The 19,625-nt window shown below is 38.5% G+C and overlaps 1 long non-coding RNA gene across 2 annotated transcripts in view; it reads left to right on the top strand.

Annotated features, from left to right (window-relative positions):
- Positions 1 to 19,625, top strand: part of LOC148225468 (uncharacterized) — a 190,845-nt gene that overhangs the window by 1,095 nt on the left and 170,125 nt on the right. The window lies entirely within an intron of this gene.

Below are 19,625 nucleotides of genomic sequence, written 5' to 3'. Positions count from 1 at the left end.
TTAAAAAGGAAAAAAACCCGTATTTATTAAGAGAAAATGTTTGTTTTCTTAGGTTTGTATAGAAAGTCTTGAGCAATGAGAATAAAAGCCCAAATCCTAGGAGTTTTCTGAAATTCACTTTAGGGGGAAAAACTGCTAAGGAAGGTTGTTTCCCCAAATGCAAAACATCAGGGAGGAATCTGAAGAGAGCTTTACTTTCTGTGCAAAATCTCCATTGTTGCTTGGCAAACAATGGGAGCTCTGGGCGACTGGAAGGCTGTGAGAATGAATAGGGAATCCGCAGGATGTGTGCGGGTCAGTGCTTGGGGTCTCTGTCCTAAAGCCCCTTTCTCAGCTTGCCACAATAAAGTAGCACAAGGTTTAGTCTTTCCTGGGTCACTGGCCATCTTCTATTATTCAACACTTCACAACAAAACACACTTATTAATCAGCGCTGACCAGAGGCCCCTTTTGAAACAAGAGAAGGGGAGAAAGAGAGGGGGGAGACAGAAAAGAAGATTGAGAAACCCTGAACAGACCCTCCCAATACAAGAGCAACCATAGGCAGTTTCTCAACTGGCCAAAGAGATTTTTTTTCTCTTTTTGCCACAACAAAGTTTCCAATCAGGTCAGAGAGGACTGGACTTTCCTCCCCTACCCCCACCCCTGTTTTCCCTCTCACTCTCTTTCCTTCTTGCTCTGAAGATGATGGAGACATTGTTTTGCAAGTAAGGATGGTTTTAGGTCAAATTGCCAAGGTCTGATCTTAGAGGTGAATCCTTACTAGACTGGAAGATAAGGCTGTTTCTCATCTGGGCCTCAACTCTGGAGATGGCGTAGGAGAGAAGAGGTTTGCTTGTGGGGTGCTGCTCTTGTGCTTTAAGAGCTGATGGATGAGGTGTCAGGGCAGAAGTTGTGTGAGGACTTGGCTCAAAATGGTATGAGAAAGAGTCAAATGTGCCATTTATTGACTCTGCTGAGGGCAGTCATGGGCTTCTTGTTGTTGGTCCTGATTTTCTAGCAGTATACATTGCACAGGGCTAAACGGTGAGCTTTGGAGGGTAAAGGAACTAAAAGATTTAAGATAAAAACTTTGTATTCCTCTGTGTAAAAAAGGATTCAAAGGCAGCAGTGAAAAGGAATCTTAAGGACCTAATACGTGATAATTTAATTTGCGTCTGTTTGTTTGTTTCTTCTTCTTTGTTGCATTTTGATAATTTTTTTTTGATATTTAATTATTCTTAAATAAGTTGGTATTTCTATGTAATGAAATATGCATAGATTGACACACAGCACACATTACAATGTTCATGCCTCTTACCCCACTGAAAATGATCCAAACAACTTTTTACAGAGAAGTTTTGTTTGTTGGCTAGAGCTACTTTTAAAATAGAGAACACAAATGAAAAAATGAAGTTGTTCAGACTTTGTTAACAGTACAGGTACAGATGTACCTAAGAGAACAAAGCCATTTGTACTATTTTTTTTTAATTTAGCAAATGCGTAGAGACAGCAAATATTGAATCCCCTGTGGATTACCTGAGAAAATGAAATTGTTCTCTCAAGAAAAAATTAGTCCACAAGAAAGGTAAAAACTTCCTTTTTGTTTTTTTTTTTCTTTCTCACTAAATCGTGTGTGCGTTGTGCCGCGGTTGGGAGGGTTTGTTCATCTGAAGTCGATGTGGACATTTTAGCTAGAGTATATAATGAAATACTATAAACCTAAGGAGAAGCTGTTCCTTTAAACCTTCTGAATATCATACTTCATAGCATGTAAGCTGCGACTAGTGCACCACAGAACCCCTCACATAAGGGTTTTGTTAGTGGAAACTGGAATAGAGTGTTATTTGGAGGGCAGCCTCAGTGGTGCTTTACCAGAGTTTGCATTGCAAACATCAAACTGCAGCTCACAATTTATTTGCAGGAAATGTGTTTTACTTAAGTGGAGTACTCTCTCTTTTCCCCTCAAATATTTTGTTACTCAGATTTTGTGGAGCTTGATGTTCCAGCAATGGAGTAATCAAGTGTTACCTAAATTATTTAAAGCTTGGGATTAAAGGCCTTAGCTCTGAGTGCTGACAAGCTTTCAAATGTAGCCTGGGAAAAGTTTTGTATCCTTTCCTGTGTGTGTACACTTTGAAAATAATTTGGAAAAGTACAGTGAATTATTCTCAAAATGTATGCAGAGAGAATGAATAATTCTTTTACAAGTTGCTTTCCAAAGGAATGAGTGACTATTAAAAATACAGCACCAATATATACACAATAATATTGTGGCACTTGCAATGTTATTTTTAACTGATTGGTTTCTTTCATGGAGCTTGTTTAAAGGAGCTCTTTTATTTTAGACCTTTGGTTTGGGCTGAAACATAGAGAATGTAATAATTCAACATATATGACCATTTAAAATGTTAAATTCCTGTATGTTTTGAGGCCTTACCTTTTCATCTTTAGGATTCTCAGCGGCTTGAAGTTTCTGTGTGCTGAAAATTAATGGTTTTAAAGCATGATTACCTTAAAATGTTATATAAAATACATAGAAATGCATTTTTAAACAGCTAAATTTTATTTCCACCTGTATGTGGATTTGGTGACCTATGTTTATTCGTGTTGTTCTTCGCCATAGCTTTGTTTCATGACTAGAATTGTTGGTGTTAAACAGTTGTAGATAATTTATTTCTTCTTTTAGATAGTGTACAATTTCTGCTATACAGTAATGTAAAAACAGATGCACAGGTCTGCTATATTCTGGGCTTTCATTGCATCACTGATATACTTTAGATGATATTCTTTAAAACTAAGATGATTCACAGAAATGAGATTTTTTCTAATGTGTCAAAAATATAGCAGAGAGCTACATTTTTGCAAAGGTTTCATCATTAGAAGGTTGTTCTGTGCCATCAGAAGACATATATTAGAAATGTTACTATATAATGTCAGCTTCTCTTTCCATTCTTACTAATGGCTGATTGTGTGAATAAGTCCCATTTAAATCAGTGAGACTATTCAAAGGCTGAGATCCTACTCTACATGACAAAGGGAGTGACAAAATTTGGCCCACAGAATTGAATGGGACTATTGGACGAATGAGATAAAGCTGGGAGTGAGGAAGGATCCTCAAATCTATCTGTAGTATAAAGCACCATTTTTACACAGCGCTTTAAAAACACTGACATTTCTGCACGTATTACTTTGTAGCATCAGCCAAGAGAGGCAAACAAGCCGCTGGGGATAAGTAAGGCATGTGAGGCTGGCAAGGATGGAAAGTGTAGAGTCTGGATTGCAGGCAGAAGTGCAGGGTAGGGTGATGGAGATGAGCAGGGAGGGAGCACCAGCACTTTGTCCATGGGACATATGTGCCAGGCTGATGGGCCAGTACAGAACTGAAGAAGGGCTTAAGAGGTAAAATAAGCTTGAGGTAGCTATGGTAAAGTATGCAGAAAACAGAAGCGGTGTTTACCCAAGTTCTGCGATTTTAGAAGTTTTGTATTTGCTTACGTTGATATTTTAAAGCAGAAAGATTTTTAAAATGTTGCCTCATCTCTACAGTACATCCTGGGTTAAAAATGACTGATCTTACAGTAACTATTGCAGGTATCTATATGAATTTGGATGCTCTTGTAGTAAATTATGCCAGATTTTAACCTGGAACAGATATAAGAATCTGTCTGACATATGCTTGAAAAGCTATACCTTTTACATTTGTTTTCACCTGTGTCACTGTAAATTGACGAAGAAAAGATCTTGCATACACATCTGTTGGGTTTTGAGTCTGCAGCTTAGACATGTGTAAATATCTGTGTGTTTATTTTAGCAAGTGTTCTCCTTGATATTGAATACCAAGATTATATTCATTCATTAGAAACTCTGCTGTATTTAATTATGGGGGAAAACGACATGTGATTTACCTCCTAAGATATTTATTTGTCCACTCCAGAAATTGTAGTGTTACTATGAAAGTGTTTCTGGCAAAGACAAGGGGCGAATAATCAGTTAAAACTGTGACAGAAGCATATAATGCTTTGTTGGGTGCAAACATACTTTTAATTAACTGAGAGCACAGAAAATACAGAGCTGTGTGGGATACCACAAAACCTGATGCACAGAACCTCAATGCACCTTCACTCTTACCCACTCCACAGATTTTCCTCCTGTTCTTCACAGCAACGTTAGACATTTGTGGAGATTTTGTCTCATGTTTTAATAAAGGCATTTATTTCAAACGCCTGTGGGATGTGGTTCCATTTAAGAGCAGGTTGATGACAGCCTACCTGCTGAAAGGTCTCAGCTCATTGTAGCCCAGGAGTTTGAGATCTACAATCTCAGCAGCTGATGAGCTGAAAGCCAGCTAGGAGGGGCAGCAGGGAATAAAGGGCTGAAGCTATTGGTCAGTTTGAAAGTTGTCTTTATAACATTTTTTTTCCTCAAAAGTAGAATCTGAGCATTGAAGTGCTCACCAAAAATAAGTATTACTTATCTGAAGAATTCAAAACTAATGAGTCATTCTTTCCAAGCCTTTGATTATTTTTTAAATAATACATTTAAGTCTTGTTTGCCTGTTTTTGAGCCTGAGGCCCTAGTGCTTTCACACTTTTTATCTGCAAAGGCTGGAAATTTACTTTAAAAACAAGATTTGAGCTTCCCTTGCAGATATCTTGATTAGAGCAGCTGGGGCTTTGTGAAACACTGGCTCATGGAAGTGAGAGAGCTAGCAGCATTAGGAAGCTGAGGAAAGGGCCTGAAATTATTGTGAAGTCTTATAGCTCAGAGAGATCAAATAACTATTCAAAAGGCTTTTAAAAGCTTCTGTCATTCTGTATGGAGGGGTTGTTTGTCTAGGGGGGTGAGTTTGTTCACAGACACTCAGTAAAGGACTGTGGAAATGTGGGGAGAAGATGCCAGTGGGAATAAAGTTGGTTGCTGTTGGGAGAGAGACTGTGTGCGGATGAGCATCACAGAGGAGTGCAGGGGTAGAGGTAATAACTCCTTGCAGAGGCATGAGCAGGGGATTGGGGGGAAGCTGCTGCTGGTTCACTTTTTAGCTAGTTGTTTTAGCACAGAAAAATTGATCATCTATGCAGTAAAATTCAGCTTACTGCAGGTAAGAACTGCTTCAGCTTGGCTGCAAACATTTGAACTCCATGCAAGGTTGAAATTGCTCAAGTATGTCTTTCCTGGTTTTTTTTTTGTTTTTTTTATTTTAAATGATAGACGTCATAGTTTTGGTAAATTGTACCAGTAGATGGCGTGCAGAAATATTCAGCACTGTTCATAGGTTTTACTGGACAAATGCAAGTTCTTATTATTGCAGCTGGCTTTGGGTACAAAGATGTGTAAGAAGTGAGTTTAATGAGGTGATTCCTAATAAGCAGGGCGGATGTCCACATAACGGGAAAAAGAAAAAACCCAATGAGATTAATTTAATCTATTCTTCATATATTTTCAGAAGTAGCTTCTCAACTGCTGCTGCTTCTTTTTCAACACAGTCAAAGCATGCACTCTTTGCCAATGGTCATTTCCTCCCTGGTCACTACAGTCTCCTCCAGTGCTGACCTAAATACATGCTTAGGCTTTATCTTGGAGAGCCAATTTTTTGCATCTTATTCAAATTTAAAAATAAAGACAATTGCAGGAAAGATCAAGATTTGGATACTTCACATAAAAATAGCAATGCTTTGGAAAGTTATGGATTCATGAAATAGGGGCTGTTCGGTTTTCTTAATTTTAGTTGGTGGCATTATCATTGCTTGTTTATCTGCTTAATCTTGTTTAAACTTCCTGAAGAGGTGGAAATGAAATAAGACTTCAGTTTTTTTTCTGTAATATAAAAACCCAAAAAGAGCTAATATAATTTATGACATAGCTACCAGTTGATACTGCCCATTTACAGAGGTAAAATTGTGAATTTACTGCCAGGATCTCTTATTCCAGTACGAAAAGGCTCTGAAACTGCTTCTAAATACAGATGGTCATGGCCATGGTTGTGCATACATGAAAACAGTGTTTGATAAGTATATTTGATTGTACCAATGATGTTCTGCCTCCTTCATTGTAGTTCTCTAAGAATGGTTTTGAGGTTGGAGGTGTTCCCCACACAATCCACAGAAAGAAATTGTATAATGTTGTCAAAGAAAGTATGATATGAGTGTCAGATGACTGCAAGTAAGACTGAAGTTTATTAGTAGTCTGATATCTGTTTAAAAACTGGGAGTCACTAATTAAATCCCCTACTAATCAGCTTTGTTTAAGCATTTATACTGACCAAACAACTTCAAAAATGCAGACTTAAAAACTTCTGAGAAACACCCTCCCTTACTGCTCTTATCTGTTTACTATGGTTCACTAAAATACCACGAAGGCATATGAGAATTTGCTGAGATGAGATTTCTGTTACAAGGCCACGATATAATGTGCCCATGCAAAGGACTGAGAGAGAAAGGTCCATTGGACAACAGTCTGGAATCTGCTGTGGTGCTCTTAGGATTTCTAGCCCTAGCACAAGCTGCTGTTCATGGAGCTTCAGAACAGAAAATATGAAAATCTAGATCGTTGCTAGGTTCTAATCTGGTGTTTTACAGAAGCAGAAGCAGGAATCTGCATACACTGGAGTTTTTTGCTTCCAGGACAGTGAGATGGGCAGAATTTTCTCCTTCTCTAAGATCTTTGCAGTTATAACAGACTTGTCAATTAGCAAATGCCTTTTGGAAAGTTTTGCTAACATTTATAGCTCATTGCTTCTCTGTGTCAGCTCTGTTTGTTATCTACATGGCTATCTTTATAAGTGGAAAGATATAAAAACAGCCTACTAAATATAAAATGAAATATCCTGTGATGGTTTTTTTTATTAGGTTTATATATTTTTTGTCTTTCTTGTCTTTCTACAGCGTTCTGTCCTAATTAGAGCTCATTTGGAGCAATCTGCATAAGTTGCCTGTTTCTCATGGCAGTACTACCATTTAACCCAAAACCAATAAAATAATTTTCATAATTCAATCAAACTTCTTGGTTTCTTGCTTTTATATGTATAATGGTGATTCTTAGATGAGATTACAGTTTGAAGATTTAGCATACATATAATTCACTTAATTTATACTATGTTTCAATAAACTTAGATGGTCACATCTATTTTATTTTCTTGACAACTGAGTATTCTATGTCTCCTGGCAAAATATGATATCAAATACACTATGATGAAATGGAAGTGGAAGGTGCTGAATTCTGTTCTGTTGTATACTTTCTCCACTGCTTTAAAGCAAAGCATGTAAGTATCCATTCTAGATGAAAGGTTAAATGACAAGATTTTAATTTTTTATTACTCACTTGCCCTTTTGGTAGTGGAATTTAGTAGGAGTTAATGATCTGAGGTTTTCAGTGTAAAGCATCATTCTGGTTCTTTTCTCTTAATCTGTAATATTTTTTTGAAATAATTTAAGTATTTCTGAAAACTAAATGCTTTTTCTGTCAGACCAGGAACTTTATATGGGTCACAAAAGCTGATTTTAATGACTTCAGATTATTTGAATCAAGATTTAGTGATTCAGGGTTTTTTCTGGAACATAATTCTGTGGAATGAAGAATTCCGCAGGAACAAATAAATAATCTATTGGCAATTAATGCTTTACTGCATTTATTAATGCAACAAATATTGTATCGATTTTATGCTTTTCAAGGGCCAATATTTACAATATGAACTAAAAGCCATTTTTTGTGTTTCCATTGAGAGACACAATGTGATCTATTGCATGTCCATTAATGTCTTTACTGGATGCCTTGAGACACTTATTTGGGAAACAACAGCTAACATGTGATCATGGTATGTGTGAAGGAAGATAAGCAGTGCTCTTAAAAAACATGTTATTTAATGAGTCTACTTAATGGAATTTGGAATTACCTGCTTTTTAGTAATACCCAGCCTAGCCAAATTTTATGGAGCATTTCTCCTCTCTCCCTTCCGTTTTAAAGGCAGCCAGTCATCTGCTTGTGCCAAAAGTTATCCAAAAGTTTCTTGAACTTTGAGTAAAGAAATCTTTGTATATACTTTACAGCAGAGCAGGTTTCTGTAAGCAGACCTGGGGCTACTGTTAAGAACAGCAGTCTTAATTCCCAGATACCAGTTCAGAGAAGCAGCCAAGCCAACAACAGCAGAAGATGCAAGGTTAGAAAATTAATACTCAACTGTGATTTAAATAGTTGCAAATATAATGATAATCATTCCCTTGCCTTTGCAAGGATGCTCAGCTATATTTTATCAACCTCAGAGAACAACTCATCCCTAAAAGTACTGGTTTCAGAGTTCACAGCTTTGTTTTTCTTCTTCTATCCCTTGGGTTGATAACTCGAATTTGGACAAGAAGATTGAAATGAGTGGGTGGAGTGGCATTTTTAAAAATTTCCATGAATGGTTGGGATGAGTTTTAAATTTTGCCTCCAGATTAGTCAGGCTCAAACCCACTTTGTTGTCAAAGGTCCAAACCACCACTGTTGCATTTAAAAGCTACTACAATGAAATTCTCTACAACTTTAGGAAAGATGTGAACTTTTGCCTGTATTCTTGTGATAAATTCTGACACTAATGCTACTCAAAAGTAGGGTGTTCATTCTTCAATATCCTTCTTTGGGTTAACAAACATCCTTGACTTTTCCCGGTGTCCAATTGATACTTTTTTCTCTATTCTTGCCTCACTGTATCTAATATGACTCTCTTGTCACATTTATTTTACTTATATAAATTTTTTCTTTCAGATTATTCTCTGTCCTCACACACATTCAGTTCTATGGTTTTCTCGAATCTTATGAATACAAAGATTAATTAACTAACTATCAGAAGCTGGTTTGCAATGGAGAAGAGAGTATTCTCCCTGCTTTAGTTTAATGGAGAATGAGGAAGAGAGGTTAGAAGACCTGGCTGGCAGGAGAAGTATTTTGTTCACAGGTTTGCTTCTGAGATTTTTTTCCCCTCCCCTTGACCCATGTATGTAGTCTGACAAGGCAAAACCATGGCAGAAGATTGAGTTGCATGGTCTACCCTCTCTACAATTGAAGAGATGGAGTGCATTACAAGACATGATTTCCACAAACTTTAGCATCCAGAGTCCTATGGGCTGCCAGGGAAGGTCAATTCACCAGACAGGAGAAAGACACTCTGTGAGAGCTATCACAGAGGAGAGTGGCTATCTGGATGGTTTAATCTTTGACCTCATCTGTGATATGAGGTGTAGCTTTTCCTTAATTCTGAGAAAGGGGCTCAGTAAAGGGAAGCCCAAGTGCAGCTACAAACATGCAAACACGAATTGCTGGTGCTGTGTGTGCACTGTGGTCTGTGCAAGCATCCTGCCAGCAGCTCTGGGCAGGGCGAGTCCCTCCTACATTGGGTTCAAGGTTTAGGGGCTCTTGCTAAAAAGACTCACACAGTAATTGTGTGCTGACTTGAAACCTGGAGAGCTGGCTCTCATCTCAGCATTACTATTTGCACTCCGTTTGCCATACTAGGGTGCATTTAGCTGTAATTAACATTGGCCAGCCTGCTGTTTGCCCCTATGATGCACAAAGGCAAGGGGCTGCAATGAATGTGTATAAAAGCTACATGCATTGGAGGTGTTAGATCTGGCTTAAGCTGCAGGTTTGCCAGAATAAGGCTTTGCTTCTCTTTTACAATGATGTGTGCTTTAACAGTAAAACTAGAACAAGCTGGAAAACTTTACTTCAGGTGATAATATTTACCTAATCACTTAGTCAAAGATACATTATAGAATGTATAAATGGACTGAGCTAAAAAATATCGTCCTTTCCCCCAAAACCTCCAATTTTCTTGCAAATTTTTGCAATTTTTTTTTTTTGTTAAAAACTTGTTAAAGTTTAAACTAAATCAGTTCAAGAAATTGTATCTCTTCTGCATTAAAGACATGGGCAAATTACAGGCAGTAACTGTTCCTTCCTGAAGAAGGAACTTTCCTCAGTTTTGCTTGTACAGTCGTGCTTTTGGGAGTAATCATAAGTAATGATGTATAGATAGACCATTGTATTAATGACATAGACAAAGGGATCGAGTGCACTCTCAGTACAATTGCAGATGACACCAAGACAAGTGGTGCTGCTGACACATCTGAAGGACAGGATGCCATCCAGAGGGACCTGGACAAGCTCCAGAAATGGCCACGTGGGAATCTCATGAGGTTTAACAAGGCCAAGTGCAAGATGCTGCACCTGGGTTGGGACAACCCTGGTGTCAGTCCAGGCTGGGGAACGACCTGATGGAGAGCAGCCCTGCAGGGAAGGACTTGGGGGTGCTGGTGGATGAGAGGTTGGACATGACCCAGCAATGTGCACTCACAGACCAGAAAGCCAAATGAGTTCTGGGCTGGATCAAAAGCAGCGTGGTCACCAGAGAGAGAGGGGATTCTGCTTTGCTCCACTGCTCTGCTCTAGTGAGAGCCCACCTGGAACATTGCATCCAGCTCTGGGGTCCCAGGAAGGACATGGACATGTTGGAGCGAATTCAGAGGAGGCTACCAAGCTGATTAGAAGGATGGAACACCTCTCCTAGGTGGACAGGCTCAGGAAATTGGGATTGTTTGGCCTGGAAAAGAGAAGGCTTTGGGGTGATCTTCAGTACCCAAAGGGAACCTACAAGAAAGATAGAAAGAAACTATTTATACTGCTATGTAGTGACAAGGACAAGAGGGAATGGATTCAAACTAGAAGAGCATAGGTTTAGATCAGATATTAGGAAGAAATTCTTTACTGTGAGGGTGCTGAGGTACTGGAAGAGGTTGCCCAGAAAAACTGCAGGTGCACCATACCTGGAAGTATTCAAGGCCAGGCTGGGGCTTTGAGCAGCCTGGTCTAGTGGAAGTTGTCCCTGCCCATGGCAGGGGGTTGGAATGAGATGATTTTAAGGTCTCTTCCAGTCTGTATCATTCCATGATTCTATGATATAGATAGAATCAAATATGGAGAAACAAAAAGGGAACATTTTTACTTCTGTCAACTCTGTTTTCCTGAAGATGTACATATTAGTTACAGGGATAGATACGGTGGGAGATTTCTAGGTCTGATTCTGCCTTAATTAAAACCCCTATGCTATCATATTGACAAGGTCCATTCAGCATCTCTCCAGAGCAGTATGAATATATACAAGATGTTAGTATTTTCTGAGAGAAAACCATTATAGACCACAAACCCTGTGAGGAAGATTTTTTTCTCTTTTCCCTGAGGTACCTATCATAACTATACTTCATTGTAACATAAACAGCATAAATAATTTTTATTCATTTAAATGAGAAGTGATTTCTCAAAAGGGGAAAGTGAAAGAGGCAGAATCAGAAGAGGAAATGAAGGTTACACCTTGAGACTAACAAGACTGAATTTGAATGTCCTGCAACTGAGTATCCCTATGATACCTGTGGTAAATGTGTTTGCTTTATCTTATACAAGAAATCATACTGACTTCAAATGGCAGTTAATAGTATGAATAGTCTCTACAATGCTTTTAATACCTAGTCTATTTTAAGACAAGCTTTAGTTATAAATTATGTTACAATATTAGAATTTATATAGGAAGCACTATTTTTTTTTTGCATGATCCAGGTGACTGCTAATTGCTGCATTCTGCAGTAATAATAGTTTAATTTGATCTTGGTCATACTAATTTATAAAGGGGACATTGATAACCAGCTATGGCAACTTGGTATGACTGTATGGCAATGTCAAAAGGATCAAGACTCCATCATGTCCAGTGGTAGGTGACAAGATGAAACCAAACAGGGACTCTCACACCTAAAGGACTGCTTGGTGTTAGCTGTGGGTGAAAGTCAAGGTTTAAAGAGACACACACTGAATTGCTAAATAAAGTGTTATTGACTAATTGAGGTTAATCCCAGGTTCTGAGCAACAGGACTGTATTTGTTGTGGTCAGCCTATACATCCCCAGTAAGCACCATGTGTAGGACAGCAGTGCTGCATGGTTCTTGTAATGGCCTGCCATCTAGCTGGGTGTTGCTGTATGAGGTTTTTACTGACTAAGGAAATGGTGACTGGAAGCTGTGGCCACCTGGGGTTTTCTAGGAATGGTCACACACAGGGTCTAAGGTAGAATAAAGGAATTTGCCATCTTCTCTCTGAGTGTGGGAAATACAACATAAGGTGAGCTGTGCTTGAAGGTGGAGAGAAATGAGATACTGAATGAAGGGCATTTGTGGAAATAGCTACAGTGTGAGAATACAGGTTTTAAACATATGCCTAGAGCAGTTGTAGTAGCCTGAAATCACGAGACAGCATGAGAACCACCTCTATTCCTGAATTTCTGCTTGAGTGCTTCATGGTGTCAACTTGCATTAAAAATGGTATTCTTTCATACAAAGGATGTTAGCATGACTTTGTGTTGAAACCTCACAGGAGACAGTGCAGAAATCTCACCCTATATCCCTGTATCCATCTTACAGGATGGAGCCCCTCTCTCAGACGGTGAGATCCTCAGAAGAGCCTGAATGAACATATGTGTGGTTTATTAGCTATATAAATCCACATATGAACTCTGTAGATTAAATTATCTCTGTCACATCACTAGATCATCTCAGTAGAGTGAGCCCCCCTCAGTGCAGCACCCTGCTCTGAAGAAGGCTCCTGCTCAAATCTGGATACCACAGCCAAGATGAGTTCCAGTAATAATTTGTTAACAGTGTATCCAGAAGCCTTGTATTAATCTTCTGTCTACTTCTACTGCTGTAACCCCCCCTTTATAGACCCAGGGATCCTTTAAGTCATGGTCACACAGGGAGCTCAAATTGAGCTGCAGCAGGAAGTGGCTGTTGGGACATTTTCAAAGTGTGGCATGAGAGTAAGAAGTGCATCACTGTTGCCTTTTCTAGGGATCCTCTAAAGCAATACTTCTAAGAGATATAATTGTACCTTCTTTTTAAAAAATTTTAAAATTTTTAAAATGTTTAATTTTTTTTTAATTATCTTGCTACTGGATACTGTCCTGGGCCCCACAATGTAAGAAGGATTTGAAGGGCTTTAAATGTGTCCAGAGCAGGGCAACAAAGGTGGGGAGAGACTTGGAGGAATGTTTCATGAGGAGCAACTAAGGACTTTGGGCTTGTCAAGTTTGGAGAAGGAGGTGCTGATCACTCCCTCCTGATATCCAGGGACAGGATATATGGGAATGGTTCACAGGACGCAAAGCTGCACCAGTGGAAGTTTAGGATTAATATTAGGAAGCATTTCCCTACTGAGAGAACGATCAAACACTGGAAAAGACTCCCTAGAGAGGCAGTCGATGCCCCCAGCCTCTCAGTGCCCTTAACAGCATTCTCTGATTTTTGGTCAGCCCTGAATGGGTGTGGTGGGTTTAGTGCTGGCCAAATTGCCAGCACTAGTGCACCCACTAGAATTATTTACTAATTTCTTGCTGTGAGATAGGGTTAGGGGACAAGCAAAGCAGGTTCATTTCCTTCCTTACCAAAAAAAAACAAAACAAAAATTCGTACAAACTAGCACAATAGGTCAGGCAGTTGGACTCTATGATCACTATAGGTCGTTCCCAACTGAAATAGTCTATTTTATGCCCTTAAAATCACTTAAGCACCTTTCCAAGGGAAAGTCCAATTTTGGAAGAAGAAAGTGAACAATGGTCAGGAATAAAGCAACCATACTATTCTAATGCTAGATTTACTTTTTTTTTTTTTTTTTAATTTTTGAGTGTCAGAAGAGAAGTGTCTAGAAAATAAATGGGTTTTATTGCCGTCTTCAGATCGAAAAGGGCAATTACTTGATATCATTGTTGTATCATAAACTATTTTAATATTATAAGCATAAACGCCTCTCATCAAGGTGCTTATTATTGCATTCAGTCTAAAGAGAAAGTGGACCCAATACAAATGTCAGGTGTGGAAGAAATCATAGTCTCATCCTCCAAGTATACCAAAATATTAAAGGCTGTATTGTTTGGAAATGAGGTTAAGAAACTGTGGTCTAGTTTTGAACAACTGAAGTGCTACAAAATCAGATAAGACGGAAAGAGCTAGGGATGGTCTTTCTCTCTTCAAGACAGCTTGTTTTTCACGGAAGGATGTACCTAGATAATAACACCAAATTATTTCTACAGGTTTACCATCAATTTGCTTTATAGGGAACATAAGAGGAAAAAATGTTCATTTACATCCATTTTTATAGCCATGAACTATGTGAATAATGCATCCACAACACCTAGATCTCAAAGATGTATTATGTCCTGTCTCTTAAGTAGACTGTGGATCTCTCAGAAATCAATATATTTGCCATATTTCCCCTGTGAAACAAGATCTATCTAGTAGCTAAAGTCCAAGAGCTTCAGCCTTCGAGCCATCTCTTTATCACACCACTCCTTTCCCACTCCTTCCAGCAAAAGCAGCTGATGCTGTAATGTTGCTATGCTCCATTGATTGGTTCTCCTTGGAGCAGGATATTCCAATTATTCAGGTGCATGAGCAGGGGAATTTTTTTCAGTGTACAGTCCATATGCCAAAACTTCTGTTTCATCCATGCTGGATTCAGTAGAGCTCACAAATTTATTTCACTTAGGGTAAAAATTTGAGCAACAGAGAAATTCCAGGAAGAGACCTACAAGAGTAATTATCTCCTTTTAATTCCAGTGCAATTCCAGTGGTACAGGTGCCCTGTAGAGAAATAGGAAACTCCTATACACACTTGCCTCTCCTGACTACCAGCACAGCATCCTTTGGCTCAAAGCTCTGCCCCAGCTCACCAGAAAGTGGGTCTCATCCTGTCACTTGTGTCTTCAGCATTTGCATAAATAAGTTATTTTGCTTTTGTGATGAGGCTAGTCCCAAATTTTGCATGTCGTCCCCTGAATTCACTGCACTTGTTGGAAGCTCTGCAATACCTTTGAATGAATAAACACATGGAGCTTTGTGTAGCTACAATTGCCTCCTCTGTCTACAGCATTGGAGTGAGATGCAGGAAAGCTGGAGAGGGGTCCATAGAATCAAGTCACCATGAGAAAAGGGTGTGCCCTGCTATGGGATAAGTGGAGAAAGGAACTGGGGTGTAAAGAAAGGAAGATTAAAAAAACCTAGGAAAGTAATGAAATAGGATAGATATTTTAAGAGATAGAAATGAAAAATATTTTAAGGATTAAGAAATTAGCATTTAAAAAGCCAGTAACCTAAGTAAGCTGTTGTGTACACTCTGGTGCTAAGGTTGCTACAAGCATAGGCAGGAGTTTATTCGTTTTGCAGAGGCCCAGACAGGATCACTTTTCTTATTCTCATTTCTTTGATTTAGGTAGATTTTTTTTTAATGCATCCCAAACAAAATGTAAAATTACCCAAAACAACACAACCAAATTTTTGTGCCTGCACTTCAGGCACAAGTTCTTATACAGTAGAAGGCGATAGAGTAGAAGTAGTCTGTTAACCATGAAAATGTCTTCATGAGGGGGTATCTAATTCCCCTTGAACCTAGTAAGTTTTAGGTGTTCAAATTCCTTTGAGAAACCCATCCTAATTAACTTGCTCAAGGTCATACGAGAAGTGTGGTGGGGAGATGAAATTTAAGTTCAGTGCTTCTGTCTCCAAGACCTTTTCCTCTCTGGGACATAGTAAAATGTAGAGGCTATTAACCTACGAGCTCCCTAGTTCAGGAACCAAGGAGAAGCTGGGAAACCTCATACCCATTTGACCTAGAAGGGTTATATAAATAATTTCCAGATTTAAGCTAAGCAATGTTGGTGTCTCCCTCTATTTTTCTGTTTCTCACTCCTTTCTTTTAGGTTTTGGTTGAAAAAAAGGCATCTCAAGATTAATATTTTACTGTCTGCTTGGGGCAGGTTGAGAAAACCTTGGTATACCTCTGTGCTGAACCAGAGCTGCACTTCACCTGGAGGATTATGTTCACTGAAGGAGCATAGTTCAGCTTTCTGCTTCTTTTGTCCTCCTTTTCCTTTGTACTTGAGGCTAAGACTCTGGAGCACATGGTATAACAGAAAACTATTCTGAGGGAAGCTACAGATATTGAAAAAAAGATGCATTAAGTTATTGCAAAGGCAGAAAAGATGATGTTAAGAGGCTGTCACCCTGGGAAAAAACAAGAAGTCTGTCTTATGAAACTTTATACCGTGCAGTGTTTCAGTATATCATCTGGCAAGTAATCTCCCAGAAAAATGTAGACCAGAAATTGTCCTTGTCTCACACAGATGCATGCTAAGAGAGCCTGAGGGTCCTTGCACCAAGGCAGGGGTGATTAGGTAAGATCATCTGAAAGCTCAAAAGAAAAGTGAGTAATGCTGAGTAATGCCCATCACCAGGGACCCTTAATACTAAACCAAACCAACCCAAAAATCTTACTTACTTTTCTAAAAAGCTGACAGTTATGTTAGTGAGGGTCTGTTTTGTTTTGAGAGGAGATTCCTGGGGGCTTCTTCTGTAGCTTCAGGGAACGTCCTGTCTCTTGTTATGATTTGTTTTGTGGGTTTTGAAAGTACTGAATTATGTGTCTTTTAAAAACAAACAAATGAGCAAAACGGGCAATTTCTTTTTTTTTTTCTTAAATACATAAAATGCTTTGTTTTGCTTTGTTTCTTAATAGCTGTCTACAGCAATTCACTAGATGAAGTTGAATTCTTTCTCACTATTTTCAGAAAATAGTGTGCAACCGTTGTAAAGTTGGGTGGTGGTTATGGTTGCTAGTGATGACTCTTGTGTGGAATTCACTTTGTTCTGGCTGCATGAGGGATTGTATTGCCACGTGAAAGATGCCCAGAGTGTAAAAGGATTTATTTTTCTTCTGAAAGAACATGGGAAGGTAGATTAAAACTGAGTTTTTCTTCCTGATGCTGAGACCAAATTTCAGTTTGTGTTTTACAGGTTTACACAAGTCAGATGCTCCACCCAAGAGTTCACATGTTTTTCTTGCAATTTGTATATTGTCTTTGGTTAAAATTAAAATAGGATTCAGCTGGAAATGTGACCTAAGCCATACTACCCAAGCTTAACTAACTGGTGTGAGCAGAGTTCAAGTTACACTTGGGAGCACCTCTGCACTGAATACGGAGAGATTGAAACCTTACCTCAGTATTGTGGCTTAATGTAAATGCAGATTGAGTAGTGGTTGCATGGTTTGAGGTGACCTGTGCCTGGTTTCCTGATCATACACGTGCTGCTCAGGTTTTGGTCTGGTTCCTCTTCGTGTCTGGCTCTTTGTGACCACCCACAGTGGTGTGTGATGACACAGAACGTTCACACAGGGCTCCTCCAGGATGGGCTCCTCCAGGATGGGCTCCATCTCTGCTTGCCCCAGTGTGAGGGAACAGAGGCTCTTCAGGAGGACTGAAGAAAGTGCTCACACCTCACACACAGCCCCTGCCACTTCCACCCCCTGCAGAGGGTGAAGGATGGAGGATGCAGCACCAATTGTGAGAGCAGGCAGGGGAAGAGAGCAGCAGAGCTACTTGCATCCTGCTAACCGGGTTTTTTAAAAAATATATAAAAGGAAGAGTTTCATTTTATAAAATGCAGGTCTCTGTTCAATGTGACCAGGAGCAAATTTATCTTGTTAGCACTTATTTACAACTGACAATTCTCAATTAGCATTTGAGCCTAGATTCTCATTTCTATAAATCCCTAATGAGAGTATAAATTACTAACGAAAGAGCTAAATCTCAGGGCCAAAGTCTTACTTCATTAACACACTAATGTAAATCTGAAGTGTTTCTGTTCTTCTGAGCAGAGTTACTTCACAATAATACTGGTGTAAATGAAATGGGAAAGGATTCTCGAGGCTTTTATAGTGGGCAGTCTGAAGTGGTGTCATTCTGTTTCATTTTCAAATTCTGTCTCTTAGGGAAAATGTCTCCAATGTTTCTGTAGTGTCATGCTCAAACTCATTTGTCTGATTTGTCTGACTTCAGAATGTTTGATTCCTTTAAATGCCATTTTTCTTTTTACAGCTGCAGCTCAGTAAATAAAGACTGTCTGGAACCCCAAAATATTTGCCACCTTTTGGTGTAGTCAGTAAGAATTTTGTATTAATTCTGATGAGTGTTCAATTTCCAGTGACATAGAACTCATAGGAAATAGCCAACAATTTAAATCTCAGAAATAATAGAAATTATGTCATTTTTGATAAATATTTAAATTTCTTATTGAATGTATCATGCTGATACAAGTATGTATACATGTACATATACAATGATACATATACAATGTATCAGTCTGATAGTATCAATAGGCTGCTGTTAGCAAAGACCTAATAGTAAAGTACTGAGTGTACTGTTGATTTGATCACCTAATAAGAGTCATAATATTTGGTCAGGTGTGGTGTCTTTTACCCCCTGTAACCACTAGAAACAGAGCCATGTTCAAAGGGTCTTTTCAGAAAGATTTTTTAAAAATGTCCTTTAGGAAATCACCTAGGAAGTAATGTGTGTCCTATCAGTGTCAATGATATTGACTTTGACATAAATATAAAAAAATTCAGTCTAACATGAGCTAAAAACTCCACGATGCAGCTTCATGTGCAATTCATCATGTTTGATGTTCAAATTTTAAAAGACTGTAAGTTACAGCAAGAGTTGTATTTGAAGGCCAAATAGCAATAAAATGTGGATTACAATTTGCTCTGTTATGTTTGTAAGCTTTTCTTCTTAATGATCTCCTGAACTCCAGGCTCCTTAATGAGCCTGTTCAAAGGGTTTCTTGAAAAGTATTAGGTAATTAATCAGAAATCCTAACCAATATTATATGCATGACAAATTATAAAGCAAAAATTGTTATTTTTTATAAAGACATAAATCTAGCATCATTGTTTTGAGGCAATAACAATTTTACTATTTCAAGTTAGAAAAGTTCACAAGTGTTTAATAAAGGAGAAAGCCTACTAAATACCAAAATATTGGCATAATTACAATAAAAATATTATACAGCTTTTTCATAATGGTTTATATTAGGACTCTAAGCTATGAGTTTTAACAGTTCTTAAGAGTATTAGCAGTCTATCATGTAGAATATTGGACATAACAAATGATTGTGCTGGATTGCAGGCAATGGGAAAGTAGAAAAATGCAAACAGATGCTTTGATTATACTGAAATGAGAGAAGAGGCACACTCTTTCAGATCTTAGGATCTCTTGTCATCCTAGAAAAAAAGAGAAGCAAAAACTTGCCACATGTTAGCAGAAGTTGCGTGTATTTAACATATAACACAAAGCTTTAGTACACCAATCATAACCTGGTTTTCTTGCCCTCAGGAAGTTTTGGAGCAGGTAGAGTTAGTAAAGGAAGTTAAGCTTAGCAGAAAGCTGTCTTTCTCATAGAAGGTCAGATCTGAGATACTTAGGATGAAGTTGGTCATGTAAGTTATAGTTTTTGAAGCCATTACTGTGGCTTTAGGTAAGTTTGGACTCTTTGTACAAGGGCTCTCAGTGAGGGGATGAAGCAATGCACCAGCTTTTCTTCTGAACAGCACAAAATATTTATTTCAAACCTCTCCATGACTGAAGATAAAACATGAATTTTGTGCCACATAGTTGGCAAAGAAAGTTTCAGAATTAGGCATTCTGAATCCTACGTGGCATGCTTTCTAAAGGGCTGGTTTTAGTCTAAAAACAGAGTTGTCATCTTGCTAATACACCAATATGCAAACAACAAAAT

This window comes from Sturnus vulgaris, chromosome 1, assembly GCF_052056855.1.
Source record: "Sturnus vulgaris isolate bStuVul1 chromosome 1, bStuVul1.hap1, whole genome shotgun sequence".
NCBI lineage: Eukaryota > Metazoa > Chordata > Aves > Passeriformes > Sturnidae > Sturnus > Sturnus vulgaris.
Note: the sequence above shows the minus strand (reverse complement) of the source record. Positions and strands in the feature narration are given on the sequence as shown.